The sequence below is a fragment of the Pagrus major genome, chromosome 16, assembly GCF_040436345.1.
Source record: "Pagrus major chromosome 16, Pma_NU_1.0".
In the NCBI taxonomy this organism is placed as follows: Eukaryota; Metazoa; Chordata; class Actinopteri; order Spariformes; family Sparidae; genus Pagrus; species Pagrus major.
This window is the reverse complement of record NC_133230.1, coordinates 7,549,469-7,559,070: the sequence shown is the minus strand read 5'-3', so window position 1 is coordinate 7,559,070 and position 9,602 is coordinate 7,549,469.

Here is a 9,602-nt window from a genome sequence, read left to right as displayed (position 1 = left end):
GATCTAATTAGCTTCCAGTTTATTGTGATCTGAGCTGTGCCTCCCTGTTGATCAGGTGCCTTTATCTCCTCGCTGGAGGATGCAGGATATTAAGGAGAGGAGCCCACATTACACCCAACTCAAAGATACGCTGCAGCTTTTGATGAATAAAACAGATTCTGTGGATATGAACTAAGAACTGGAGGTTGAAATTCTGTTTTCACAGTCTGCAGGATTTCCCATACAGGTTTTAGTAATGTTTCAATCTGGTGAGCTGGCAGTGCAGAGAAGGAGGCACTTGACTGTTTTTTGAAGAGTATTTGGCCCTTGGAAGAGTTGTTGGCTGTTGGAGCTCCTTGAAACCTGGTGTAATGCTACCTGGCATTCAGCCTAATATCTGCAATTTAGTTACTTCAGAGTAAAAGCCTTTTTTTATGTGATGTGTCCATTAGTCTTCTTCTGTAGAGGGACTCTATAGTAGAAAGAGTTTATTGAGAAATAAATCAGTTTGTGTTTTTACTAGTGTAACATGATTTACAGCAGCTATATTGTCGTTGTCGCCTTACTTCACCGGGTTGCAGCAGACAATTTTAGCCTGTCACTGACAATAAAAGGTTTCATAGTTCATCTTGCAGCTTCCAGTGAGACGTTTTGACCGCCTTCTCTTTTCAGAGGTGAATCACATTCAGCTTTCCTGAAGAAAACTGTAGTCAGTTATTATTATTATTATTATTACATGATATATTTCCCATATTTACGCCTAGAAGAATCTTGTAATTTGATTTCAGACACCCCTAAACTGGACCGTACCATTTCTTTGCCTTAATGTTTGCCTATACTTTTGTGTAAATATTTCAATGCATGACTTTAATTTTTAACAGAGTATTTCTACACTGTGGAATTGCAGCTTTTACTTAAAGGGTACTTCCAACAATCTTGCACATTAAAGTGTGTTTACGGGTCTTGGGGAGTACAACTGCACATGTGGGGAAAAAAGTAGGGCAGTAGAAATCTTTAGTGGCTCCAGAGGAAGCTGCATGTACTCTGATAAATTGCCTCCAGTGATGTCACATAGTGGCTTAGTTGCATTGTGGGTAATGTAGGCACCATGTTTGGAAAAGAAAGAAGAATGTGTGGAATAAATAAAGAGGTGCTGTCTCTGGGTCTGCTGTATCGATTTTGATCTTTATTTTGAAACTAAGTACGTCTTCCAACTCGGGTTAGAATGGCTAAATAAAAACAATGCATCATCCCTTTATCTCTGTATATTACATAAGAGACTGATGCACAATGCAGCGTTCAAACAGATAAGGCAGCTCATCCGTACATCCTCTGCCGTCATCGGTGCTTTCGAGGGAAATGACGATTAGCTTCTCCCCCTTTTGTCTGCCTGTGCAACAGAGAACAGCAGCGTCTCGCCACTTCTTTGGATCAGAAAGTCATAATTCAGCCTTCGGGGTATATAACTGTGTCACGAGTAGCATTGCCAGTAAATTAACTCAGCCTGCGCTGTCAACACTAACTGGTGGTCCCGCTAAGAAAGGCTTTGTGACTTTGTCCCAGAGAGTTTGCGCTCATGCTGTGTTCTACTGTCAGAAGCCATTCTCTCTCATTCGCTCTCTGTCTCCATCTCTTACACTGAGTACATACGCAAAGAGGAAGTGTATCTCAAATGCATGCAGACAAGCTTGCCCATGAATCAGAGAAGATTAGATTTGTTGAGCGCACACACGCTCTCCACTTCACCCTGTGTAAACTTTCCACTGCTACACTCTGTGTCATTCCTGTTGTCATTCTAATTTCATCTGAGGAACCCTGCCAAGGCAATAATGAACTCAAGTCATGAGGCAGGGCCCATGCTGAGTGCCTGTGAGTCGTTTTGTGGGCGCGTGCGTGCGCCAGTGCAGCCGAGTGAATGAGCAGGGGGAGCTAAATGGAGGGAAAGCTGGTGTTAAAGAGAGGGGCTGGCCAGCTTTTTACGCATGTTGTTTGTGTGCCGTGTGTTTCTGCGTGCCGCGTAGAAACATTGAGCTGGTTTTAAATTAACCAGTGCAGCGGGGCGTATCATCTAAGCCGCTGTAATGTGTCGACTCCTTTATTCAATTTGAGCTGTAATCTTAGAGCTCCCCACTGGCCTGCCTTCATCAGCCCCCTGCTACAAAGCTAGCTTAACATAGACCAGAGACGCACAGAGGCAGAGAAATGCTGAAGAGATGAGCCACTTTTCCTGGATCAAGATTATACTTAAACAAATGTAGCTGGGATAAATCTCCTCATTATGGGGGTATTATGGTCAAGATTGGTCCTGTTTGCCGGAGCAGCTGGAGATGGTCGAGCTCCTGTTGCTTTAGGGGGAATTAGATAGATGAAGATAGTGTGACGAAGATTTGTGAAATAATCCTTAGCTACATGAATCTGAGGTGGAGAGATGATCGACCTCTTCAGATAGTTGACTTCAGCACCACGGACAGCCGAGTGCACTCCGGACAAACTGTCTTCATTTGAGACTTTAGTGTCGAGACCAGGGGTGCCCAAAAAAACTCTCTCTCATGGAGGAAATAACTGAAACTTAAAGGAAAAGTTCACCCAAAAATGAAATTGGGAGTCATTACCTACTCACTCCCATGCCGATGGGAAGTCGGGTGAGGTTTTGCAGTCCACAGGACATTTCTGAAGCTTCACATCAAAACAGTGTTGCGGCTAAAGAACTGAAGAAGATGGGGACTTGAAAGAAAACATAAAATGGATCCACACAGTTTGTCAGGCGTAATCCAAGTCTACTGACGCTTCATGATACCAAATTGATTTGAAACATGTCATTCACACCTTTAATCTTTACTGTAGTTGTTAAGCTATAAGTGGGTCTTTCAAAATCAATTTGTACTCATGGGGCTTCGGTAGACTTGGATTGCGCCAGACGAGCTGTATGGATCCATTTTATGTGTTTCTTTAGGTGACTTTCTTACATTTCAAAACAAGTCCCCATTTACTTCAGTGGTTTAGTTGAACACTGTTTTGCTGTCACGCTCCAGAAATGTTTTGTGGACTACAAAACTTCACCCAACTTCCCACCGGCATGGGGGCGAGTAGATGGCGACTGAATTTTCATTCTTGGGTGAACTTTTCCTTTAAGCTCCCACTACTGCACCGAGCAGCCTCTGGGTTGAACCAGTTAAACTCCCCTGAATACAAAAGCCTTTAAAAATATATTACTTTAAATTTGTATGTGCACTTTGCTTTGTGTTTTCACTTGTCTATTCCCCACTGCTACCTCAACTTGTGGTGTTGTTTTCACCTTTACTTACAGAGGTTGTTTTTGGCTTGATATCTCAAAAACGCATGAAATTTAGTGGGCAGGCAGGTTTTGTGACGAGATCTCTGCAACCAAGAAGCTTATTGGAAGTTCCAGGAGTCAAGAAAACTAGATTTCATCTTTCCCCCCCCAACAAAAGAAGTGAACCTCCCTCCCTCAGCGCATTATCCCACCAGGGTTTCATCTCTGGTTGGTGACGACCCCCTATCCCCCCCAACACCACCACCACCTCTCATCCACCCTGTAAAGTGGTATCACACGGTTTACAGCTGAAACAGTCGCCCCTCTTTGCTGCTCTACCCACCCCGCCCCACCGGGACAGGCGGCAGCTTGTGCCAAACCGCCCCCCCCCCCCCCCCCCCTCGGGGCGCCGCGCTGAGGACGCGGCCATGCCGAGGCGATGACGCTCAGCAGCCGGACCGCCGCCTCGTCTCCAGCGCTTCACAGAGGAGGAAGAGGAGGAGGAGGAGGAGGAGGAGGAGGATGCCATGAGATTTCCCACAGGCCCTCGCTGCTGGCACCTGGCTGTGAGTGAACCGGGGGGGAAGAGGGGATAACCGACGGCGGATAATGACGTGATGGTTCCGGTTGTAGCGCGTCTTTAATGACCGGCGCTGGAGAGGAGCGGAGCGGAGCGGAGAGGAGAGCAGCGGAGTTTATCGCGTGTGGAGCCGACGCTCGGACCGCAGCTACACAAGAGAAACGCTCTCTCAAACAGGTTGCTGAGATTTCCTTCAGTGTTAAAGGTAAGGCATGTTTGGCTTTGCAGCCGTCCGTGCGCCACTTGACGGCTCTGCGCATCAATTTATCCGCTTAATTGGCTGAGAACGAGGCTAATCAGTGATGTAACTGCTGCTAAATTGACCTCCAGCCGCCAATTCAGCTCAATTATTACCTTTCGTCTTTTCTATCCCGCTAAGAGGTCATATATAACTGTAGTTGGACATCAGTTCCAGTCATGTGCATCCTTGAATTAAGAGCATAATCTGGTGATAAAAATCGATTTAAGATGGGTTAATCTTCCTTTTTATTCCTTCTTATGAGAATTAATATAGAGTTGGATGATAGAAGAGAGTTTTGGGGCATTAATGACCACAAATCTGCCTGATTATGTCCACTTTTCCTCAGATTTAATCTATAATTCATCCCTGTCTTCCTTTTTTTGTGTGTTGTGGGATTAATTTCATCCAGGCTGCTGCACTAAACCACAATTCAACCAGTTTCTTGCATGTTTGTGTGAATGTGAGGGCGATTAATGTGATTGAAGATAAGTCCATCAGACGCTTGTTGGGGCCCTGAGGCTTCTCCTTGGCATCACCCTTACAACTGATGTCATGTCTCTTTGTTTTTTCGCCTTTCCCAGGGGGCTTTGCAGCACAGTGGAGGGATGCTATCCCCCAGATGGTGACTTCCACAGGTATGAATGCGTTGGGGCATGCTTGCCCGCATGATTTCTCTCCATGCACACTACTGCTTGCAAGACCAGTAAAGGTCAAAAGGGAGGCAGCTGCAGTATAAAACCCCTTTTTGCCACAAGGCTGTTCATGTGGCGGCTCTGATCTCTGCTCTGCACCTCGGGGATCTTGCTCTGGGCGAACTGTGCGTAACTGAAAGTGTTTCACCCCTTTTGGGTTTCAGTGGTCTCTGTCTTTTTTTTTTGGTTTAACCTCCCCTCTCAGTCCACACATCCAGCTTATTCAACCGTAAATGATCCAAAACAAATAACACTGAGGTAATTATGACACTCAGAACACAAGAGCCGACCTGAGAGAGTGTGTGTTGTCATTCACATGGAAAAAACGGATGACTGGGTTCCGTTTAGACTATTTGAAAATGAAATCATCCACTTCTCCCTCCTCATTCCCCCCCACACACACTCTTTGCTGTCTTTGTTCCCTCCAGCAGTGGGTGTCTCTGTCCTAGATGTGGATGTGTTCCTCTCCTCACACGCTGAGATGAGTGCTTTCAGGGGCAGGAACGAGGCAGAAAAGTCTCGATTTTACTACCTGGCTAAATCGCCCTGTGATGGAAAAATATTGTTAAGGGGAATGATACTTGAATAATTGAAGCCCCAGGGCTTTAAAATTGCAGGGACTTCGCTGTGATTTCCAGCGCAAAGTCGGAGGCCACCTCAACGAAATATTCATATCATTATTTAAGAATGGATTTATGAGGGAGCCACTCAGGTGCTGCCGCCCTCTCGCTCCCATCTCTCGCTCCCCTCGTTATCTATCTCCTGTTGTGAAAACCATCTCTCAGCCTCTCCGTTCCTTCCCCTTAAAATGAATTAAAACTCAGCCATATAATGACTCTGCCTCCGTCTAATGTCTTCCCAAATGGGGCCTGAAATTTAGCACAGATGAGTTTCTGCTTCCAAAAATGATTTTCTGTACATAAAATACTGCCTCTGTTAAAAAGTTATTTATACTCTGTCTGTTTATCTGCAATAACACGAGATAGTTTTAAAGATAAAAGACTTCGATTAGGGCGGTATGCCAGGAGACGATTAGCTGATTGACATCTATGTGTAAGGTTGCAGATTGCGACCAACTGAATACCCCTCCACTCACCTTCCCTTCTCAAACATGGAGGAGAACAACCCAATCACCAAAATAAATGTTGGCCATGATTGTACTTTACGTCTCTTGGTTCATTTTGTTTTGAAAGGTCGCTGTGCTCATGCTCTGGTTGGGTTTAGGCACAAAAGCCACATCGTGTTTTGGCTTAAAATACCCGTTTTGGTTGCCACAAATGCGCCTTGAAATTGTCCCGAGGTCTTCTTAAAAATATCCAGTGGTATCACTCTTGCAAATGTTGAAACGCAGTCTCGTACTGCGCTCACTGGCTATGCAGCCCTCTCACCAGTAACTCCACCACCATCACCCCACCAGATATGACAGTCATGAACATATAATGTGAACATGATACGACACATAGTAGAAATGTCAGTATGGTATGTGGCCTATGACGCGTGCAAATGTGAAACAATCAGTGGTTTGCAGAAAACTGCCAATTTTGGGAGGCTGAAGAGACCTATGGTGGCTGTGGACAACATGATTGGCCCTCTCTAGTCAGTGTTTGGTTTGTCAGTTCTGGGCTACTGTAGAAACATGGTGATGCTCATTTAAAGGTAATGAAAACACAACAAATTGTATTTTCAGGTGATTATACACTAACGAAAACATAATTATGAATATATATTCCATTTCTACCAAAGAACCCCTGAGGAAATTTATCAAAACTGGCATATTTTGTTGGTCCAAGTTTCTCAAAATGTGAGGATTTGCTGTTTTTCTCTGTTGTATATGATTGTAAATGGGTTTGAAGTATTTTTCGAGTGTCGCTTTGGGCTCGGAGAAATCATGAAGGGAGATTTTCTCTTTTTTCTGAGGTGGAGTACGGAGACAGATGGCTGAGCACAAAGACTAGAAACAGCTAGTCAGCTCTGTCCAAAGTTTTGAAAATCTTTCTTGGCCGTGCTCAGTGAGCCACTTCAACCCAGTCGCCGAAATGAATGTTGGCATTGTACATTTCAGCAAACCACGGATATGCTGATACTTTATTTTTTAGTTTTCAATTTCATCTTGTGTGGCAGTGCTGTGCTTATGGTGTGGTTAGGTTTAGGCACAAAAACCAGCTGGTCAGGGTTAGGAAAAGGTCACGTTTGGGCTTAAAATCCCTACTTTGTTGGTTGAAACACCCTTGAAGTGGTCTGGAGCAGTTGTCTCTTCCTTGGCAGCCGTCCTGCCTAGCTGTCCACCGGGCTGGCCTCTCCCTGCGGTCTCAGCCGAATGCAGGACTCTCACTTCTCTGGTCGTAGGCAGATTTTGTTAGCTTTTACAGAGCTTGACTAGCATTTTTCCTCCAGCCTTTATGCTAAGCTAAGCTAACCAACTGCTGGCTCCAGCTTCATATTGAGCAGAGGGATATTAGACTTGCAACAAACCTCTCATATAACTCCCAGCAAGAAATCATATACTGTAAGCATATTTCCCAGAATGTCAGACTATTCCCTCAACTTTTAGATAAAGTTGGGTTCGCTAATTAACTTTTCCTATCAAAGCTTGTCTAATTTTCCATGCTTCACGCCGGCCTCACATGGGAGAAAAAGCTCTTAATTTCACAGCTCGAATCATCACCACATCAGCAGCCCACATGAAACTTCCGTGCAGCATTTTTTACCTCTCCAACTTTCGATCAGGGGATGTGTTGTGTAAGAGCCGTGTGCTGACTGGTGTGTGTTTGGCACTCGTGTGTCTCTGCGCGTTGGCATTTAGCTGACTGCAAGCATCGTTTCATTTCCCACAGAGAAAACAAATTAAAATATGACACCTCTCTCAGCTGCCTCTCATCTCCCGCTTTTCACTGTGTCGAGAGACGACGAAACTGCTAAATATAGTACCGCAAGTGGAGGGTGAAACCTCTCCACCCCGCTCAACATTTATAACGTTGTGAAGGTCGAAGGTAGATGATGATGTAGCTCGAGCAAAGGCGTAATCAGCCCACCAATCAACTGATTTTGAATGTGAAGGAGAGCGAGGCAGGGCCGGCAGAGAGCCCTTCTTTTAATCTGTACGTTTGAGTCATAGGTTTATAATGATGTGACACAAAAGCATCACTCTTTTTGTTAATAAGGTGGCAGAGTATTATATTATTTTCATTGTCAGTTGATCTTTGGATTATATTCTCGATTAATCAATTCGTTTTTTGCTCTGTAAAGTGTCAAAAAATGGTTCAGAATGTCCATGATGACGTCCTCAAATGTTTTATTTGCCCATCGCCCAAAGATATTCAGTTTACTGTCACAGAGGAGGAAAGAAATTAGAAAATAACCACATTTAAGAAGCTGCAATCAGACAATTGTGACCTTTTTTCTTATTTTTTTGCAGCTCTATTATATTTGTTTATGCTACAGACACAAATTTTAATTATTCGTTGATTAAAATATCTCTAAATACTATGATATCAACTTGTTATTACTGCTTGCTGACGTGCGAACCTTAAAGGTATTCAGTTTGTTTTCATATGTGACTTGGAAACAAGACTGGAGTTATGAATTGATTCGCAAAGTAGTTGCCAGTTCATTCACTAATCGATTAGTCGACTAATCTTGTCAGCTCCACTGTCGTATCCATTAAGCTGTGTGGCTCGCATCGAAGAATCCGGGCAGATAAATGATGAAGAGCCGGTAAAAAACGATCCCACTGCTTTATTTCAACTGAAAACAAAACACGATGAGGAAGCTTACAGGATTTATCCAGAATTAACTCAAATATTCACGAATTGTGGGCTGATTTAAACGATCGACTGTGGTTTTATGTTTACACTTCTGCAAACTGTTTCCCTTCTGCAAAGCGTAAAAACACGTTTGCAATATCTCAAGTTGTTGGGGCGTTTCAAAACACGTGAATGGAAAGCAACTTAGTGCCAACAGTATGCAGAAACTTAGCAGTAAAATTACTTTTACTAACTCACGAAGCCTTTCTCTCTCTCACACACATAAACACACACACATACACACACACACACACACACACACACACACACACACACACAACAACCTGCTTAGCATTGCTTTCGTGCTTCAGTCAAAATCCCCACAAATCTCAGAGACACATTTGTCTTGTACAGCGAAGAACTGTCAACACACACAGCGAACACACACTGTCTAGCCGGAGTCTTCTGGTCACCAGGGAGTCGTACACATAATTACTTAAAGGAGCTTTTGTCTTGTGGAAATCAGACGCCTGTTGCCTCCTCTGAGACCTTCTGATCCCCGCTCATCCCTGTCACTTGTCCAAGTCAGCAGCTGACGGGATTTCTGGCAGATCCCTCCGACTCCTTTCAGGGATTGTTTTGAGACCTCGGAGGTTGTTGGATTTGTGTTTGCGTGTGTCTCCCAGTTGAGTCAGACAGCTCTGAACCCCACTGGAAGTCATATATGAACCGTGCTGGTTAAGATGCTGTGACAGCGTTAAGAGTTGAGTCTCCAAACCTCTTGTCACTTGCCGTCTTTGTCTCTCCAGTCTGTTGGAAACTCTCCAATCTGAGGCTTTACCTCAACGCTCCCTTTCTAGCATAATTTGGTCGCATGTTAGTCAGAATCACTTATTTTTGGGGGTCTGGAGAGATTCCACTGCCGTGTCTGTGTTGATATACATCAGAGGAGGCTGTAACTCCTGCGTACAAATGTGCTATAGCGGCTCAACGTGAAAAGCCGAAGGGAATGATGTACAGTGTAGAAGTGAAGGAGTGAATGAGAGGGGAAAAGGAGGACTGAAGAGGCATGAGATAGTGAGATGGAGAAATG